Genomic DNA, 20025 nt, shown 5'->3' with positions numbered 1-20025 from the left:
TCCTCCTCAAAACTCAGATACTGAAGCCCTAACCCCCAGCGCTTCAGAATAAGACCGTATCTGGAGACAGGGTCTTTAAAGAGGTGAAGCACGGTAACATGAGGTCATTAGGGAGGGCCCTAATCCAACACGACCGATGTTTTTACAAGAGTTGGAGATTAGGATACAGACACTTGCACAGAGGGAAGAGCATGCGAAGACTCGGGAGAAGACGGCCGTCGACAAGCCAATGAAAGAGGCCTCAGAAAAAAATCAGTCCTGCTGACACCTTGATGGCCCCAGAACTGTGAGGATATTAATTTCCGTCACTTAAGCCACTCAGCCTGGGGTGCTTTGTTACAGTGGCTCTAGCAAACTAATGCACTCACCATGGTCATTTAAAAAACTAAATTTTTTATTATATGATACCTTTTTAAGAAGAATGATAGTCTCTTGGAACTGAATTCTTCCCCCTCAGAAACGAACAAATAAAACTGGGCTATTCACTAGAATTATTGACATTTCCATCTGAATGATGAAGGCTCTACGCTAACAGTAATTTCTGCTTCCCATATTGAGCATTTCCCCAATAACACTTGTCCACCGGGTTCCTTGGTTCTTATCATAGCTACTGGATTAAGTTATTAAAAACCATGATGTTGACCTATCGTGTCATTACATAGATTCAAGCTTAACAGGAGAGCTAGGACAGTGTCCTATTTTATACCACTTAAAACTGGAATCTGATTTTTATTATTCTGTTCTGCATGCTTCTATTAGTGGTTTTACCACACGCTTTGACAGAATATTTGTACTCTGAAATCTTCTGGGATCATATGGCTTAGCCTATGGCATCACATTAATAAATACGGAGCAGCATTTCAACCACCTTCTCAGTAAGAAAAAGCTGAGTATGGAAAAGGTCTGTAGGAAACTCATTGTCACCAAGTGATGCCCACTAGTCCACTCGAGCATCATTCAGAATATTGGATGGAGACACCTACAGCTTTGGGTGCGGACACGCTGAGTCATGTGCGATCAAGGAGGATGGACAGTAGCTCTTCTGAAAATACAATAGGGGTACCTGTGAGTCTGTCTTGAAGGAGTGGTACCTGCTCTTTCATTATGATGAGTAGTTAGTTATCAAAGATCAATGTCCAGAGACGGATTTAAACAGTTGTAGAGGCATAACGATCTTCACTGAGAGCAGTTTCCAAATTATTACTAATAATGATTGCACTGAGGTTGGAAAGAGGAGAGAGTTACCCAGCTCTAACTATGAAACGCTGAATCTGACACTGGATTTCTGTCATGCACCACTGGGTCTCCATGTCTTCATTCATTGGTGGCTTATGTGGCTGTCTCCTGCTGAAATTGAATTTACTTCCATTTTTCATAAGGCCAGTTTCTTTTCGAAATTAAGTGGACTTTTGTTTGTTTTTGAGAGTTTTAATTAAGATGCCGACTTTCTTACTTAGCCAGACTTGTTTGTTCTAGCAGAGTCTATTAAAACGGGGACGGGCCGGCCAGGCATGGGGTAATTGCAGTTTGTTTTAAACTGTCTATTAAACTGTCCGTTAACATGGCTGTCAAGGAGGCTGCTTCCACAAAACAGCCAAATCGAGGCTCATGAATTCTTTGCTCCACAAAATAAGCCTTATAAATTTGATGACAGCCTCCCTTTGTGTCAGTTTCATTAACCCTTGTACTTACTCTACACATATGATTAGTTAGACTTAAGAGCCTGAATGCTCAGGGGTTATTTTAAGAGCGAATTGATGATTTTGCAGCCCAGTTTATTGGCTAATTATAAATAATCCCTAAATCTGATCTGTTGATGAGAGATGACATAAAAGTCTCCTTGCGTTTCTCAGCCAATGAACAGTATTATTTTGTGATTACACATGAATTTGGATGTGTTTTTATCTCTGACACCTCCTCTTTTGATTCCTAACCTAGTTTTTCCATTTAGATTATTTCTTGGTAGAACTTTGGCAGAATTATTGCCCAAATTAGTAAGGTTTAGAAGAGTATTTATCCAGAATGCCTCTAACCTGGCAGGTTTCAGCATGATATTTCTGCAGTTTCAGCATCTTAACTCCAAGAAGCTACAGCCAATGAAAAATAGTCACTAACTTCAAATTGTTACTGAAAGATATTTTACAGATGATTTTTATAAAAACCAGCTAGTTGACTTGCAATTGCTATCCAGGCAGGAGGTAAGATTAAAATGTATTCTTTGAAGTCTGTTATCATTTCAAATTTTTATCTTTTAGGCTTCCTGGGGGAGTGAGGTAAGAAAAGTACACGTCTCCAGTGGTGATAAGCAAAGAGTAAACATCTTTCTTTGCTGGAGAAGAGCCAACAGCTTTATTTTCCTGGAAAATTCAAGGCCTGAGGAGTCACAACTGATAGGATGTGTTTAATAAAATAACAGAAAAATACTTGGCTGAGAAACTCTAGTTGGTAGGTTAGTTTTAACTCAAAATTGTAAAGTGTGTGAATTTTGTCTTTTATGCACCCTTACTCCCCTGACCCCTCCAAATGCAGGTGATCGCGATGTCTACAACTGATCACAAAATACTTGTGCAGAGGCCAGGCGCTATCAGTTGCTCTAACTGAGAATCCATAATCTGAGATGGTGAGCTTGAATTCAACCACAAAGGCCACACTCAGGGGACATCCTTGACCAATTCCTGGGGCTTTTCTAATTAGCATAGTGCATGTTGAAAACAAGTTTTTATTGATGACAACAGTGACCTGTGGACCATCATGGTAGACACTATATATGAGCTCTAACTGTTGAATTTAAAAGTATTCAAGATGCACGAATAAACTAAAAATTTTTATTTTTTTTTAAACTTCCCCCCTTGCATGTAAGAGATGTGAGAATCCAGAGGGCCTATTTATCCTGTGCCCTGGGCCATAGCACCCATGCTTGATCCCTAAACAGTCCTGTGTCTGGTCACTGGTTAAGGTCCTGATCAGCAACCAAAAAGGTTAACAAAAATCCTGCTTCTAGAACATGGTCCCGATTTCCTCAAATGAGCTTTTCATGCAATGTAGTGGTCGGAGCACTTAAAAGGGTAGGAAGTTGGGACTTCGTAGAGTCTATGGAACAGGTGGTAAGAAATGTTTGGGGCCTGCTGATTTGAGAATGTGTGTTTGATATATGGTTATAAGGTAGCAGAATTTGGTGAGACTTGCTTTCTTTCTAACCTGATGGGGAGGTTGCGGTTAAGTCACTAACCCTTATCCACATCAGACTTCTTCCTCAGATGCTGTTATCTGAGACAAAAGGGAAGCTAACAGTAGTTTATGGCCAAATTGGCTCAGGTCCTTAGGAAAACACATCTACACCGGGTTCATGGTCTGTTTCTTCTTTTTCTAGTGCCTTTCCTTTTATCCTCTCCCTGTGTATCTTTTTAAAACCTCACAGCCCTTCCAAGGATTCCCTGGTCCTCACGCTATCTCCTTTTTCTCACTTCTCTCCTCACCCACACACCCAAGAGCAAACTGTTAACTTACTGTTAAGGCTCAGTTGCTTACAGTCTCCAGGGGATTTCTATTTTAAGCTCAACTCCTTTTGCTTTTTCTCTGCAACAGAAACTGCCACTTGCACATCTAGCCTAATCTGCAGGAATTACCCTCCAGTGTACAAAACGAAAGGATTTCAACGCTCAGAAACATTCCATTTTAGCTTCCTGCAAAAGTGGGTCAGTGTGCCAAACGTGATGTGTGATATGAATTGGATGCTATGAGAAACTTGGACTGATTCATAAACTGTTCCTAGCACTTCTAACAGCCTTCTCTGAAGAATTATTTCCTGTTCCTCTGGTAGAAAGTGACGTGAGTTTCGGAGGTAAACAATATATAATCATCTCCTCCAACTCTACTGACCCTACATACAGATTTTAACCTCTCCTTTTCTATATTTGTATTTGTGGTTCTATCAATATCCTCTCCTATTCAGATCCCTCTTTGAGTTATTTTTTATTTGGTAGATTGTACAAAAGTTGCTCATCTTCTGCCTGAGCAGCCCAAGACTATAAAGCATTTTGCGATTATTAATGCATTAATCAATGTGTGATTTTGTGGCACAGAAGTAGGTACTGAGTCTAATTATGTAAATTAAGAGTGTATAAATTGTAGACTAGGCCATTAGCAGACTGTTTAGGCCTGGGGAGAGATATGGTTCACTCAAAAAGCCACTTATCAAATGCCTACTTTGTACTGGGAGCTGGACATGCTAAGACTTTCCTAGTGGAATATGGAGACGTTAACACCTTATTTACTGTTTGCTTTTTTTTAAATCTTGGTCAATGTCTTGCTTGTTTCTCTCTCATAACATCTTTATTAGCATATCTTGCATTTATTGACATGTATTTTTCTTACCCTCTTCATTAGATTTTAAACACTTTCAAGACAGACGCTTGGTCTTATCTGTATGTCATTTGTCTAAGTGCCTTGTAGATACGCGAGAAAGTGTTAAACTGAGAGGTGAACACTTTTTTCAGGCCTGTGCTTAAGCTAGCAACAGAATTTAGGGCTCCAGACTTCACATTCTCAGCTGCTTCGTCCTCTATTTATAACTTGTAACATAACTTGTGACCTAAATGCCTTTTGTGTCTAAAGTTTATTATTAATGGGATCCCTTGAGTGCTTAATATGGCAACATTTATAAATGCCTATTTGGATAATATTTTTTTCAAGTGTTAGATTCTATTTTGCCACAGCAGATTGATTCTTTCACTGGCTCCTATAAATGTGGCCCAAAATTGTGGGTGGCAAAAATGCAGCCTGTGGACCATATGTGTTCTCTAGGCCATATATTTAAAACGTGAAGAGTTCTTGAATTCCAGATGTAACCCAGGCTTCTGGTACAACGTGCCTAAGAAAAGCCATGCTTAAGAGATTCTGAACCAGTGATGGGGCTGGTCCCTGAAAAACTCGTTGCCACAAGAAATCTTTGCACATAATTAGTTCTGTTTGCCACTCTGTTCTCCAACTTGATCTGTCAGATTTTACCCTAGTGCCTTCTTTACTTTATCCCCATCCTCTCCTCCCTCCTCCTCCAAGCCCCTACCTCATCCTTCCCCACCGCACCCTTGCCCCCAATCCCAACACTCTGACTGGACCATGTTGATTTAACTTTTGCTGAAGCCTTGCACGAAAGAAATAAAATTCTGTGATATGAATTAAACTCGACTATAATAGGGAGATCGTACTGTAAAATGGATACATCAAGAGCAAGATGAAAACCAATCAATCCCATGGGTGATAAAGACATGGCATCTGTGCTGTGGGCTGCTTCTCCTGCACCTGGGGTGTGTGTCACTACTCTGTCCTGGAGCTCTGTTCTGTGGAGCCTGGACGTGATTCAAGAATTTTTTTTAACACTGAGTTTCTGGTACCTACTATCTTCAACCAGAGTTGGACTACAATTTGGATTTTTTTTTTAATCTTTAGAATTTCTTCTCTTGTTGGATGAGAAAAACCAGTCTTTAAAGGAGAGGTTTCTTCAAGTGTGGTTTCTAGGTCAGCGGGATGAGCATCACCAGGGAAATGTAAATTCTCTGGCTCCAATACAGACCCTTAGAGTCCAAAACTCTGTGGATAGGGCCTAGGAATCTGTGGAGTTTGTGTGTGTGACAAAATACACATGACATAAATACGCCCTCTAAACCATTTGTATGGTGTACAATTCAGTAGTGTTAAGTGCACTGACGCTGCTGTGTACCCACTACCATTATCCATTTCCAGAAATGTTTCCATCATTTCAAACAGAAATTCTCTACCTAGTAAATAACAATTCCCCACTTCCTCCACCTCACTCCCCAGTCCCTCTACTTCATTTTCTATCTCCATGAACTTGCCTACTCTAGATAACTCATATAAATGGAATCATTCAATATTTGTCTTCCTATGTCTGACTTATTTTACTTAGCATAGTATTTTCAAGGATCATCTATGTTGTAACATCTATCTGAATTTCATTCTTTTTAACAGCTGAGTAATATTCCATTGTATGCATAGAACACAGTTTGTTTCGACATTGATCTATTGACAGATATTTGGGTTGTTTCCATCTTTTAGCTATTGTGGATAATGCTGTTGTGACATTAATATACAGTATATGGGTCCCTAACTTCAATTCTTATGAGTATATGCTGGATCATATGGTAATTCTATGTTAACTCTTTGAAGTACCACCAAACTGTTTTCTACAGCGACTGCACCATTTTACATTCCCCCCAGCAATGTACATGGGTTCTAATTTCTCCACATCCTTCCAATACTTGCTGTTTAATCTTTTTATATATATATATTTTTATTTATTTTTATTGGTGGTGGGAGGTAGGTAGGTTTACTTATTTATTTTTAGAGGAGGTACTGGGGATTGAACCCAGGACCTTTTGTATGCTAAGCTTGTGCTCTACCACTTGAGCTATATCCTCCCACCTTTTTTTTTTTTTTAAAATAATAGCAATCCTAAAAGGTGTGAATCAGTATCTCACTGTGGTAAAACATTCTCCTAATGACTAGTGATGGTAAGCACCTTTTCATGTGCTTCCTGGTCATTTGTCTATCTTCTTTGGAGAAATATCCATCTATTCAAGTCCTTTGTCCATTTTTTGAATTAGGTTGTTAATTTTTGGTTGTTGAGTTTTAGGAGTTCTCTTTATATTCTGGATATTAGATATATAATTTGCAAATATTTTCTCCCATTACGTGGGCTATCTTTTCACTCTCTTGATAGTGTCTTTTGATGCACAAATGCTTTAAATTTTCACGATGTTCAATTACCCATTATTTTCTTTTGTTTCTTGTACTTTTGGTGTTATTTCTAAGAAATCATTGCCAAATCTAATGTCGTGTATATTTCCTCCTATGTTTTCTTCTAAGTGTTTCATAGTTTTTAGCTCATATTATGTTTAGGTCCCTGATCTATTTTGAGTTATTTTTTATTTATGGTACAAGATAAATGTCCAACTTTATTCTTTTGTATGTAGATAGTTTTCCCAGCATCATTTGTTGAAAATGATGTCCTTTCCCCATTGAATAACCTTGGCACTCCAGTAGCAATCTTTGTTTTAATTAGTACTTCAGGTAACTCTAATGCATACTCAGGTTTGAGAACCACTATTCTAACTGTGCTTTATCCTCTGTCTTACACCTAACCAACCTAAGATTGGAACTGTCATAACCAAATGGCCTTCCCATTGCATAGAAGGCATTTTATTCTGGAAATTATGATCAGTCTTATAATCTAATGGGAATCCTAGACAACGAGCATGCTCAGATCAAAAAGTAAAATGTTATCAATTTAATCCATACTTGTTATGGCCAGTAAGTGATCCACTGAATTTCTCTCATTGCCCTGTTACAATTAACCACAAGGAAAAAACCATGACAGTTGGTTAATTGGGCTCTAGAAATAAAGTTTTCTAACAGACGCTCGTAAAAAAGGCTTATATACACTCTGAAAGATTTTTACCAAACTTGATCTTAAACTTGTTTATGGTAAGCAATGTGCATCTCAAGTTTAGTGTAATGAGTTAACAAGACTAAAATTTTAAAAGCTCTGCTGAATTTTGTATTAAAGCCTGATTTGAACCATGCTAAATTGGTACTTAGCTTTCATGTATTAATGAAAAAGAGAGTCTAACACATCATAAATAAACCTACTTACAGACTTAAAAGCCTGCTTGTATACACCAAGCTAAACCAGCCGCATCTAAGTGTGGCAACAATATGCATGTCCAAGGTTTGTAGCAATACCTAGAAGTTTATCTTCAGCATATCCCTGAAAGAGAGCTACATCAAACACTTCAAATTCAGTGACACAGACTGATTTCTACTTAATATTTAGATATGCAGCTTTGCCTAACTGACAAATTGGACTTTATATCTTAGTTAGCTATGTCTTTCAATGGGCGGTCATCATCCAACCCTGAAGTAAATGTTAGCTGATTAAAGTAGTAAAGGTTAAAACATTTAAACCACATGCTATAGATCTAAAAAATAAAAAATCAAGTCAATGTGTGTAAAGGGAAGAATTATTAGCGGATTTATGAAATCTGACCCAAACAAATTAATTCATCAGTTTAGGGCAAAGGTCTGCCAATGAATTCAAGAACATTTTCAAAAACAGAAACATCTGTTGCAACTTAAGTTTCTGTTTATAAGTGAACATTGTGGATTATTCTTTTTGAAAAAGGATACAACAGTTTACACAAATATATTGAAAGTTAATTTGAAATTACTCTTGTGTCTTCAAGGATCGGGGACAATCCTTAGGGAATTTGTACTGTTACTGTACCCTCCACTCCTTCTTGTGATAGAAGGGAATTTGAACCTCATGAGACTGAAGATGCTATGACAAACCATGATGCCAACTTTCTAGGAAGAGATCACTGTCTAGATGAGTATGCAAGGCCTCTACCTACCTGCATTAGAGTTAATGAAAAGATGTATTTAACGGGAGATTTAAAGGTACTTCCAAGGACATGTATATGTACATATATACATATCCATACATACATATGTGCATTCATACATTTCTACCTTACTCATTTGCTTAGACTCTAGCCTTCAAATCAGAAGAAACTCCACTGTATTCTGAGCTATGTAAGACAGGCATTACACACACGTAATAGATAAGGAAATTGAAGCTCAGAATCATTGCATGTCCTTGGGAATGGATAGCTAGCAAGTGGCGGGTCTTAAACTTGAACTAATGTTATTTGATACCGACACATTGTTCCTCCTGTTGTAACACAGTACCTTCCTAGCCATTCCCAGCTGTGTTTCATAAATAATGAGGGCTCATCTGAGGTCATCCCCTCTTGCTACTCAAAGTGTGATCTGTGGATCAGCAGTATCGGCGTGTCTTCAAAACTTGTTAAAATGCAGAAGCTCAGGCCCCACCCCAGACCTAACGAATCAGAATACACATTTTTAACAAGAACCCCAGGTGCATATTATTCTTTGAGAACCTATTTTAGAACAGGTGGGTAATGTCAGCAGACAGATTAAAAATTTTAAGAAGCAAAAAGCAAGGCTAAATATCAAAAAACATTGTAACAGAAATGAAGAAGGCTTTTGATGAGCTCATTAGTAGACTGGACGTAACTGAAGAAAGAATCTCTGAATTTGAGAAACTGTTGATAAAAACTTCCCAAACTGAGAAACAAAGAGTAAAAAAGACTGGGGAAAAAAACCCCGGAATATCCAAGATCTGTGGGACAATTACAAAAGGTATAACATATGCACAAGGGAAATACAGGAAGAAAGAGAGAAAGAAACAGAAGCAATATTGGAAGCAATGATGACTGAGAATTTCCCAAAGTCAATGTTAGACACCAAACCACAGATACAGGAACCTCAGAGAACAGCAAGCACGATAAATGCCAAAAAAAAAATCACCCTCAAACAAACAAACAAACAGACAAAAAACTCATCCTTGGTATATCGTATTCAAACTTCAAAAAATCAAAGATAAATAAAACATCCTGAAAGAAACCAGAGCAAAAATACACGTTACCTACAAAGGAAAAAAATATAAGAATTACATCAGATTCCTATGAGAAAGCATGTGAACAAAAAAGGAGTGGACTGATACATTTGCTATGTTGAGAGAAGAAACTCACCAATTCAGACTTCTGTGTCCTGTGAAATTGTCCTTCAGAAGTGAAGGCTAAGATGAGGTTCCCTCACCACTCCTTTTCAACATTATACTGGAAGCACTAGCGAACACAAGAAAGAAAAGGAGATATAAGCTATACTGATTGGGAAGGAAGAAATAAGACTGTCTTTGTTCACAAATGACATGATCATTTATGTAGAAAACCTGAAAGAATGAAAAAAAATACTCCTGCAATGAGTAAGTAATTACAGCAAGGTTGCAGGATATGAGGTTAATATACAAAGTCAATCACTTTCCTCTTTACCAGCAATAACCAAATAGAATTTGAAATTAAAAAGCACAGTATCATTCACATGAGACCCTTAAAAAGAAGTACTTAAGTATAAATCTAATAAATATGTCTAAGATCTATATGAGGAGAACTACGAAACTCTGATGAAAGAAATTGAAGATGAACTAAATAATGGAGAGAATTTCTACAGTATTTTTGAAAATGATTCATGTTTTTACCTATTACAGTTTATGTAAGTATGATTTAACAGCTGCTGCATGAAGAGCTTTATCTAGATATCAAATTACTTCCAAAATAATATATCTCCAATTTTATAATTAAAGTCAACAACCACATCACAACCAGAATTCACTTGAAAGATATGCTTTAATGTCTTTGTTTTTTTCTAACAAAAATTAGAGGAGCCCATAAGCAACCATGCCATGAAATACAAATGGAGGATTTCAAAGCCTCTGTGGGGCAGCTTATCAAAGCCACTTAGAGCATCCTTGAGAGAACACAGATGTTCTGGCCGTCAGAATCAGAGGAAGTGCACAGAAGGGAAATGACCAGGAGGGACACCAGTGAGGTAGGGACAGGGTTCACAAGAAAGAAGGGAAGGTTTTTACAGATTACTCTTACTTCACAATTTTGCAAAGGACTTGGGTCTAAACTTCTAGTAAACTGAGAGGAGAATTTCTAAGCCCAGCCTTAGATACTTAAGGCAATTCTTAGTTTTGCTTTAGTCTTTGGTGTAACTTTCTCTCTTCTCTGTATTGTTGCAGTGGTAAGGACCTGCAGACAAAAAGACATTCTTTATAGAAACAGGAAGAAAATGAATGATTCTTTGATGGTGGCACTGCTTTTTTCCTCCCTGATTTATTCACTCATGGGCTTCTTCAGCTGTCCTGAGTCTATGGGAAGGGGTGTTTACCCATTAGTCCTTGAGTGCCCATTTCTCCCCTCCCTGCACTACTGATCAAGAGAAAGAAACTTGTTAACTTCTTCAAGTCCACTTTAGATGCTCCTTGTATGACTCAGTTGACATGTTCACTGGCCATAAGCAATCTCACTATGACTAACTGGCTTCTATTTTGACATCTTCCAGGAGAAGAAATGAGTAGCTGTGTAGGGGTTTCCTTTCAGGTGTCCTTTACCTCAACAAATAACAACTAGCCAGTTCTAAAATAGGAAACTTTCTTTTCAAGAGATCAGAATGTCATTAATGGAAAGTGCCTGCTGCCATGAAGTTCTTCTCAAAATGGTAGAAGACGATGATCCTGCTGGGCTCCTAGGGGTCTATTCCCATGGGAATCCAAGGAACTTTGGTGGGAGGTGGGAAGAGGGAATTTTTGCTTTCTTAACAATCCTCACAGGTCGTTGGAGCAGAAGGAGGCAGGCTTGAGTGCTTTGGAAACTGGAGCAAGATTCACTGGGTAGACCAGGCAAACAGCAGCAGGAATAAGGTAAGGGAGGACCTTAAGCCAGATGCCTCAGAGCCGACCTCAGAAAGCAAGAAGAGTTTCACATAAATAAATCCAAACTAAAGAGAGTAGTAGAAGCTAAACACAGCATGGAATGAAAATGTGCTCGACATCATTAGTCATCACCCCAAATTAGACACCACCACACACACAGCAGAATGGCTAACATGAAAAAATTAGCAGTTCCAAGAGCTAGTGAGGACGTGGGACAACTTTTACACATTACTGAAGGGGGTGTATATTGGTACCACCACTTTGGGAAACTCTTTGGCAGTATTAACATATATACACTGCACCACCCAGGAACCATTCCTAGGTGACAAAAATGAGCGCATATCCCAGTTTCCAGTCTGGAATGGAAGACGCTTAGAAGTCATCATTTCGTCTTAACAAGTACAAGACTAAACAAACCCAAAAAATGATGACTCTTCTTAAATCTCTCGGAGAAGTCAAGTCACAGGGTAAAGGGCGACCCTCAAAATTGGAGAGACAAACAGGCAAATAGAGAGAATCAACTTTTACTGGAGCTGAAACCCATGATCAGAAACCTCCATGGGAACCAGAACCGAGGGAGAACAACCTGAACAATAACCAACAAGTTGCTAGAGGCTCAATGTGGACAAATCTGAGGCTTAAAAACTCTGGGGTGAGAGGTGGCCACTTTTGGGGGAGGATACACTTTCGTGAGCTCTAACAGGTTCTGACAGTGAATAGTAGGGAAAAATCCCCTCCTGCTTCCTGTAAAGGAGAAGGGAAAAGAAAGTATTTAGAAATAAGCAAGAGCATTCTGTTCTCAGCAAGGCCTGTTCTCAAGAGAAACTATTTTCCAAAGCCTAGTCTGTTGGGTTTTTATCAGAGCCTCACTGACTTGGGGGACAGGAAACATTCAACTCCAGCTCATTCTAGCCATTCAGTGCCACCTAAGTGGGGGGTAAAAACTGAGAGGCACCTGTGAAGTTTGTAGCCCAGGATCACAGGCTCACTGAAAGACTGAGATCTAATCATAGGACTATAGAATGCTTCCCCTCCTCTGACAACGCACCACTAAATGCCTTTTGATTTGAGTTCCTTTTACCCACTACATCATGTCCAACTATCAAGAAAAAATTAAAAGGCATATGAAAATGTAAAAAGACCATGTGAAGAGCCAGAGCAAGCATTAGAACCAGATTCAGCTATGGCAAGGATACTAGAATTGTCAAATCATGAATTTAAAACAACTGTAATTAATATACTAAGGGCTTAAAGGAAAGTTGTTTCTGTATTCACAATACTCATGACACCAAACGTGTGGATTTTCCACACTGGGCAATTTTCCAATTCTCTGTGGACACTAACTTGGTGATTTACAATTTAATTCAATTCTGACACTAACTACCTTGAGTTAGAACAGGTTCATAGGTTAAGGGCTCAGTCACACAAGACTGTCCTTCACTTGCCAACTGCAAGTAGTGGGTCCCTAGATGGTCCAACTTGGTTATAAATCAGGAGCGCCCACAACCCTCTCCTCAAGCTCGATAATTTGCTATAATGGCTCTCAGAACTCAGGGAAACCATTTTGCTTACATTTACTGGTTTATTTTAGAGGATGCAAATTAACAGATGAAAAGGTACATAGAATGAGGTCCAGAAGAGTCCCAAGCACAAGAGCTTCTGTCCCCATACAGTTTGGGGTATGTCACACTCAGCAAGTGGGTGTCTTCAGTGACTTGGAAGTTCTGTAAATCCAGTGACTTAAGGTTTTTAGGGAGGTTCCATTCAGTAGACATGATTGATCGTATCATTGGCCACTGGTAATCAACTCAAACCTCAGCTCCTCTCCCCTCCCTGGACTTCAGGGGATGGGGCTGAAAGTTCCAACCCTCTAATCACATGGTTGTTTCCCATAGTAACCAGCCAACCAGGTTGTTTCCCATCCTCCAAGAGTTCCCTTATTAGCATAAACTTCTGTATGGTTGAAAGAGGCTTATTATATGTAACAAAAGACAATCATATGACTCAAGAATTTATAAGAATTTTGGAAGCTCTGTATCAGGAAGATGAAATATATATTTCTCCTTATATCACAATATCACAGGGCTCTAATGAAAAAAGTAGACAGTGTAGAAGAGCAGGTGGGTAATGTCAGCAGACAGATAAAAATTTTAAGAAGCAAAAAGCAAGGCTAAATATCAAAAAACATTGTAACAGAAATGAAGAAGGCTTTTGATGAGCTCATTAGTAGACTGGACATAACTGAAGAAGGAATCTCTGAATTTGAGGAAATGTTGATAAAAACTTCCAAAACTGAGAAGCAAAGAGTAAAAAGACTGAAAAACAAAAAAAAAAAAACAAGCCCACAATATCCAAGATCTGTGGGACAATTACAAAAGGTATAACATATGCACAAGGGAAATACAGGAAGAAAGAGAGAAAGAAACAGAAGCAATATTGGAAGCAATGATGACTGAGAATTTCCCAAAATCAATGTTAGACACCAAACCACAGATACAGGAACCTCAGAGAACAGCAAGCACGATAAATGCAAAAAAAAAAAAAATCACCCACAAACAAACAGACAAAAAACTCATCCTTGGTATATCATATTCAAACTTCAAAAAATCAAAGATAAATAAAATATCCTGAAAGAAACCAGAGCAAAAATACATGTTACCTACAAAGGAAAAAAATATAAGAATTACATCAGATTCCTATGAGAAAGCATGTGAACAAAAAAGGAGTGGACTGATACATTTGCTATGTTGAGAGAAGAAACTCACCAATTCAGACTTCTGTGTCCTGTGAAATTGTCCTTCAGAAGTGAAGGCTAAGATGAGGTTCCTTCACCACTCCTTTTCAACATTGTACTGGAAACACCAGCGAATACAATAAGAAAGCAAAGGAGATATAAACTATACTGATTGGGAGGGAAGAAATAAAACTGTCTTCACAGATGACATGATCATTTATGTAGAAAATCTGAAAGAATTAACAAAAATACTCCCAAAATGAGTAAGTAATTACAGAAAGATTGCAGGATACGAGGTTAATATACAAAGTCAATCACTTTCCTCTTTACCAGCAATAACCAAATAGAATTTGAAATTAAAAAGCACAGTATCATTCACATGAGCACCCTTAAAAAGAAGTACTTAAGCATAAATCTAATAAATATGTCTAAGATCTATATGAGGAGAACTATGAAACTCTGATGAAAGAAATTGAAGATGAACTAAATAAATCAAGAGAATTTCCATATTCATGGATAGGAAGATTCAATATCATCAAGATATCAGTTCTCTCCAACTCAGTCTATAGATTCAACATAATCCCAATCAAAATTCTAGCAACTTATTGTGTGGATATCTACAAACTGATTCTAAAGCTTTCATGAAAGTCAAAACATCAAGAGTAGCCAACACAATATTGAAGGTGAAGAACAAAGTTACAAGACTGATGCTAACTGACTTCAAGAATTACTAAAAAGCCACAGTAATTAGGTGTGCTCTTGGTGAACAGACAAATAGAACAGACAAACAGATCAACAGAACAGAAACCCCAGAGATGGTCCAACACAAATATAGTCAACTGATCTTTGACAAAGGAGTGAAGTCAATACAGTGAAGAAAAGATAGTCTTTTTAACAAATGGTGCTACAACAACTAAACACCCAATGTTCATAAATGAATCTAGACGCAGAATTTACACCTTTTACAAAAATTAGCTTAAAATGCATTTTAGAGCTAAATTTAAGGGGCAAAACTATAAAATCCCTAAAAGATAACATAGGAGAAAATCTAGGTGACCTTTGGGTACAGTGATGACCCAACACCAAATACTTTGGTGTTTAGATACATCACCGAAGTCACAACCTCTGAAAGAGGTTTATTCATTCATTACAGTGTTGGGAACCACAGCCCCTGCGAGACAAAGCCTTTAGCATTTACCTTACAATCAAGAGCAGCCTAAAATACATGCCTTCTGCAAGCAAGCATATACCAGTAATAAAGAAAGAGGAAGGAATTAAGCTGTAAGTGCCCAGTTCATTGTCTGAAGCTCCCTACTCAGGTAAGTCACTACAGTTCAGAGGAGAAGAGAGTGAGGCAGCACTGCGCCACAAGAACAAATGGATGTCCTGTACCTGGAAACTTAGGAGTGGGAAATGAGTGCCTTTGATAACTGCCCTAAATATCTGGCAGCACTATGAGAATCCTGAGTATCTACGAAGCAGGTAGGGAGTCGTCTTTATCATCGCGGTCTGTTGTTAGTCAAATGATCGTATGGCTTTGGAATTACGTAGGATATTTTGTGATAACATATGGTGGTCATCATATTATGTCAGGGTCCTGAGAGGGTATCAGGAGGCAATGGGAGAAGGATGATGCTTTGGGTCTATTTAAGAGAAGAAAATAAAAAGGCAGCCTCAGAACTGGATCAAAATGTAATTTTCAAAACTCCAGATGCCTCTTGCCCCAAGATGACTGTAAAAGGAGTATTCCTTCTTCCTATGAGGTAGGCCTGTGTAGGAGGAGGAGACATCCGTTTAGGGATCTTTCATCTGAACAGCCAGATCCCCCATGAAGAGGTCAAATCGAACCTCTCTCTCATCTAAAATGGGAGCAGGATGCTGCACAGATCCTGTGGAGTCAGCGTCCAGTTATAAAGCAGGGAAAGATCTCAGCGTGCTCAAAAAGGTGCATGCTTTTATACAGGAAATAAGCTTAAAAGCTTACGGCCATTTCAAGCTGAGAGAAAGTGAAATAAACTGCTATAAAGTTTTAAAGGTAAAGATACAGAACTGCCACACTCACGTGATCAATGTCTGAAAAGTACCAAACTTTACAAACTTTACAAATATTGTGCTTGAGATATCTGATTTCAGTTATTACTGTATGGTATTTTCTTCATGTTTTAGACATTATTTTTGAGAACGATTCATGTTTTTACCTATTACAGTCTATGCAAGTATGATTTAACAGCTGCTGCATGAAGAGCTTTATCTAGACATTAAATTACTTCCAAGATAATATATCTCTAATTTTATAATGAAAGTCAACAACCACATCACAACCAGAATTCACTTGAAAGATATGCTTTAATGTCTTTGTTTTTTTCTAACAAAAATTAGAGGATCCCATAAGCAACCATGCCATGAAATACAAATGGAGGGTTTCAAAGCCTCTGTGGGGCAGATTATCAAGCCACTTAGAGCATCCTTGAGAGAACACAAATGTTCTGGCCATCAGAATCAGAGGAAGTGCACAGAAGGGAAATGACCAGGAGGGACACCAGTGAGGTAGGGACAGGGTCCACATGGAAGAAGGGAAGGTTTTTACAGATTACTCTTATTTCACAATTTGGCAAAGGACTTGGGTCTAAACTTCTAGTAAACTGAGAGGAGAATTTCTAAGCCCAGCCTTAGATACTTAAGGCAATTCTTAAAGTTTTGCTTTAGTCTTTGGTGTAACTTTCTCTCTTCTCTGGATTGTTGCAGTGGTAAGGACCTGCAGACAAAAAGACATTCTTTATAGAAACAGGAAGAAAATAAATGATTCTTTGATGTTGGCACTGCTTTTTTCCTCCCTGATTTATTCACTCATGGGCTTCTTCAGCTGTCCTGAGTCTATGGGAAGGGGTGTTTACCCATTAGTCCTTGAGTGCCCATTTCTCCCCTCCCTGCACTACTGATCAAGAGAAAGAAACTTGTTAACTTCTTCAAGTCCACTTTAGATGTTCCTTGTATGACTCAGTTGACATGTTCACTGGCCATAAGCAATCTCACTATGACTAACTGGCTTCTATTTTGACATCTTCCAGGAGAAGAAATGAGTAGCTGTGTGGGGGTTTCCTTTCAGGTGTCCTTTACCTCAACAAATAACAACTAGCCAGTTCTAAAATGGGAAACTTTCTTTTCAAGAGATCAGAATGTCATTAATGGAAAGTGCCTGCTGCCATGAAGTTCTTCTCAAAATGATAGAAGACAATGACACACTCTTGCTGTAGGGATTTCTTAAAGACTTCTTTACTTGGCACCCAAGAATACAACTTTTTTCTTGTGTTTCAGCCTTTCAGAAAAATAAGAACATTCCTCCTGTCGTCTGAATGCAGCTGACTGAAAAGGAGGGCTTTTGCATGCAAGGTGGAAATCCACATTCAGCTGAAGGTAACAAGAAAGCTAATATTTAATATTAGGGTAGAGAAGATCCAGGTCCTCTCTTCCTAACCACCCTGACGAATCTTGTGTATTATCCATGGTGGATTACAAAGCAGACCTGGACCATCAAGGCATCTGAGAAGGGGTTGACAGTTATGGGAGCTCTAGTATAAGATGAAGCTTCAGTAATGGACTGGGTTTGAGAATATGATGGAGGGACCATGATTAGGTCTAACTTAGTTACCAGGGCTTGTTGGAAATGACAGGATATCATGACAGATTTTCAACACATACATTAAAGTGAATGGAAAAAGCAAAGGGGAGAGAAAGATATCATGGATGATAGAATAAAAGCAAGGTAAGTAAAAAAAAATAGTAATTGAGTATTAAATGTAGGGAAAATAGCAAGGGTGATTAAATTATTTTACATCAGTTATTTAATTTTAACTTTTTCAGATTAATTTAGGTCACAGCTCAGGACATACTTGATGTAAAAACCTTATATAATTATCTATACATTTTCTCAAAAACTCCTGAATTAATAAGAAATATATCCCTGATTGTGTTGCTTATTGTTATATAAATAAATGTCAGTGCCAGATATTAAGGGAGTAATTTTTATATTCACTGCACAACACTAACAGTTATTTCTTCAGTTCAATATTTCACTTTTATGTTTAACAGGGAAACCAGTTTGCTACTACGTTTGTTCCTCTAGCCTGAGCTGTAAAAAAGTAGTATCTGGGAAGCACTGCAATTAACACAGTATTACGGAGATGCCAAGACACAACTTCAGTGAGATCTATACTTACTCAGGTAAATGCAACTAATTCTTTGGCACTGAGCTTATAAAGTGCTCAGGCCAGTTGTTTTATACAATGTTCTACATTCCAAATCTGTTTGATTCTTTTTTTCATATTGTCATTTAACTTCTTCATCTCTCCTGTGTATTTCTTGTGAACTTTGAGTTCCTTAATCCATCTTAAATATTTGATCTGAGTTACTTATGTTTATTTTTTTAAATCATTGCATGTATGTGAGACTTGGCTTTATCCAATAAACTTAAGGCTTTCTGATTTCATAAAATATAACTAGAAGTACCACTAGTGAGACCACTCTCCTGTGCTTTATGCTTTCCTAGCAAAACATACACCACACATTCACCAGTTGAATCATGTCATTCATGTTCAATTTCTTTGCATTCTTGTAAATCCTCTTATTCTAGAATTTTCATTTTCATTTAGAATCTGGCAGCGGAGGCCAGTGTTCTGAAAATCAGTTTATTAAAAGTTAATTTACCAATTTTCCAACTTAATTTTAGCTGATGGTCTTCTTGAATATATTTGCCCAGTAGAAAAAAATTATTTTTGTATTCAATTAATTCATTTAACAAATATTTTATTGAGTGCTTACTATGTCCAGGGATATTTTATATGTTGTGCCCATAACAGGGAGCATCAATAATAAAAAGTCCCTGCCCTCATGGTGCTTAAAGGAGATGGACAATGAAAATACAAAACATAAAATGTAATATCAGGTAATGATAAGTGCTATGAATTCCCACCTTTACTCTTTAATGTAAGTTTTTACAGCTATAAATTTCTCACTTGGCATTACTTTTGCTGCATCACATAAGTTTAATTGTGTTGTGTTTTTATTTTTATTTTTCTCAAGACATTTTAAATTTCCTTTGTGATTTCTTCTTTGCTATGCTATATTGGTGGTTTAAGAATGTGTTGTTTAATGTCTCTCTCTCTCTCTATATATATCTCTATGAATTTCCTAGTTTCCCTTGTACTCTTGATTTCTAGTTTCATTCCATTGTGATTGGAAAAGATATTTGGTATGATTTAAATTTTTAAAAATTTATTAAGACTGTTTTGTGGCATTAACATATGACCTATCCATGGAGAATTTTCTTTGTGAATTTGAAAAAAATGTTTATTATGCTGTTGCTCAAAAGATAATTCTGTATATGTCTGTTAGGTTCAATTTGTCTATAGTGTCATTCAAGTCCACTCTTTCCTTATGGACCTGTCTAGTTGTTTTATCCATTATTGTAAGTGGGCTATTAAAATCCCCTACTATTACTGTAGCAAAGAGCTTTTTAAGAAAGTGTCTTTGTGTAGCGATGTTTCTGAGGCTTAAAATGACTGAAATTATTTTTTTTGTACTCATATTTAAATGACAATCTGGGAGAATACAAAATTCAAGCTTCAAAATTCTTCTCCCCTTCAGTACTAAAAAAATACTCAGTTGTCTTCTTAAATAAATTTTTTAGGTGTCTAAAATGTGTATGTTATTTAATTCATATGGGGGTGATTGGCTGTTTAGCTCAAAAAGTTTTTATTTTTGATATACTTTATTATATTTTACTATAATAGGTCAAATTTTGAAAATTACCCAAATGATAGCAATCTGTCTTCTTGAACTGTGTAGGAGTCTATGAAACCTTCATGTTTTAAGCTAAGAATTTTGGGTATGTTATTGACTTTGAGTTTTATGAGGG

General features: G+C 37.5%; 1 long non-coding RNA gene across 2 annotated transcripts in view; it reads right to left on the bottom strand.

Moving 5' to 3' along the window:
• LOC116279949 (uncharacterized) overlaps nt 1-20025 on the bottom strand; it is a 69081-nt gene that overhangs the window by 39016 nt on the left and 10040 nt on the right. The window contains exon 2 of one of the 2 annotated variants that reach the window (XR_012071825.1): nt 9633-9728. This is a non-coding gene — a long non-coding RNA (uncharacterized lncRNA). Of the gene's footprint in view, nt 1-9632; nt 9729-16438; nt 16867-20025 lie in introns of those variants that run through there. The other variant, XR_012071826.1, reaches the window with a different exon arrangement.

This window comes from Vicugna pacos, chromosome 4 (assembly GCF_048564905.1).
Source record: "Vicugna pacos chromosome 4, VicPac4, whole genome shotgun sequence".
NCBI lineage: Eukaryota > Metazoa > Chordata > Mammalia > Artiodactyla > Camelidae > Vicugna > Vicugna pacos.
Note: the sequence above shows the minus strand (reverse complement) of the source record. Positions and strands in the feature narration are given on the sequence as shown.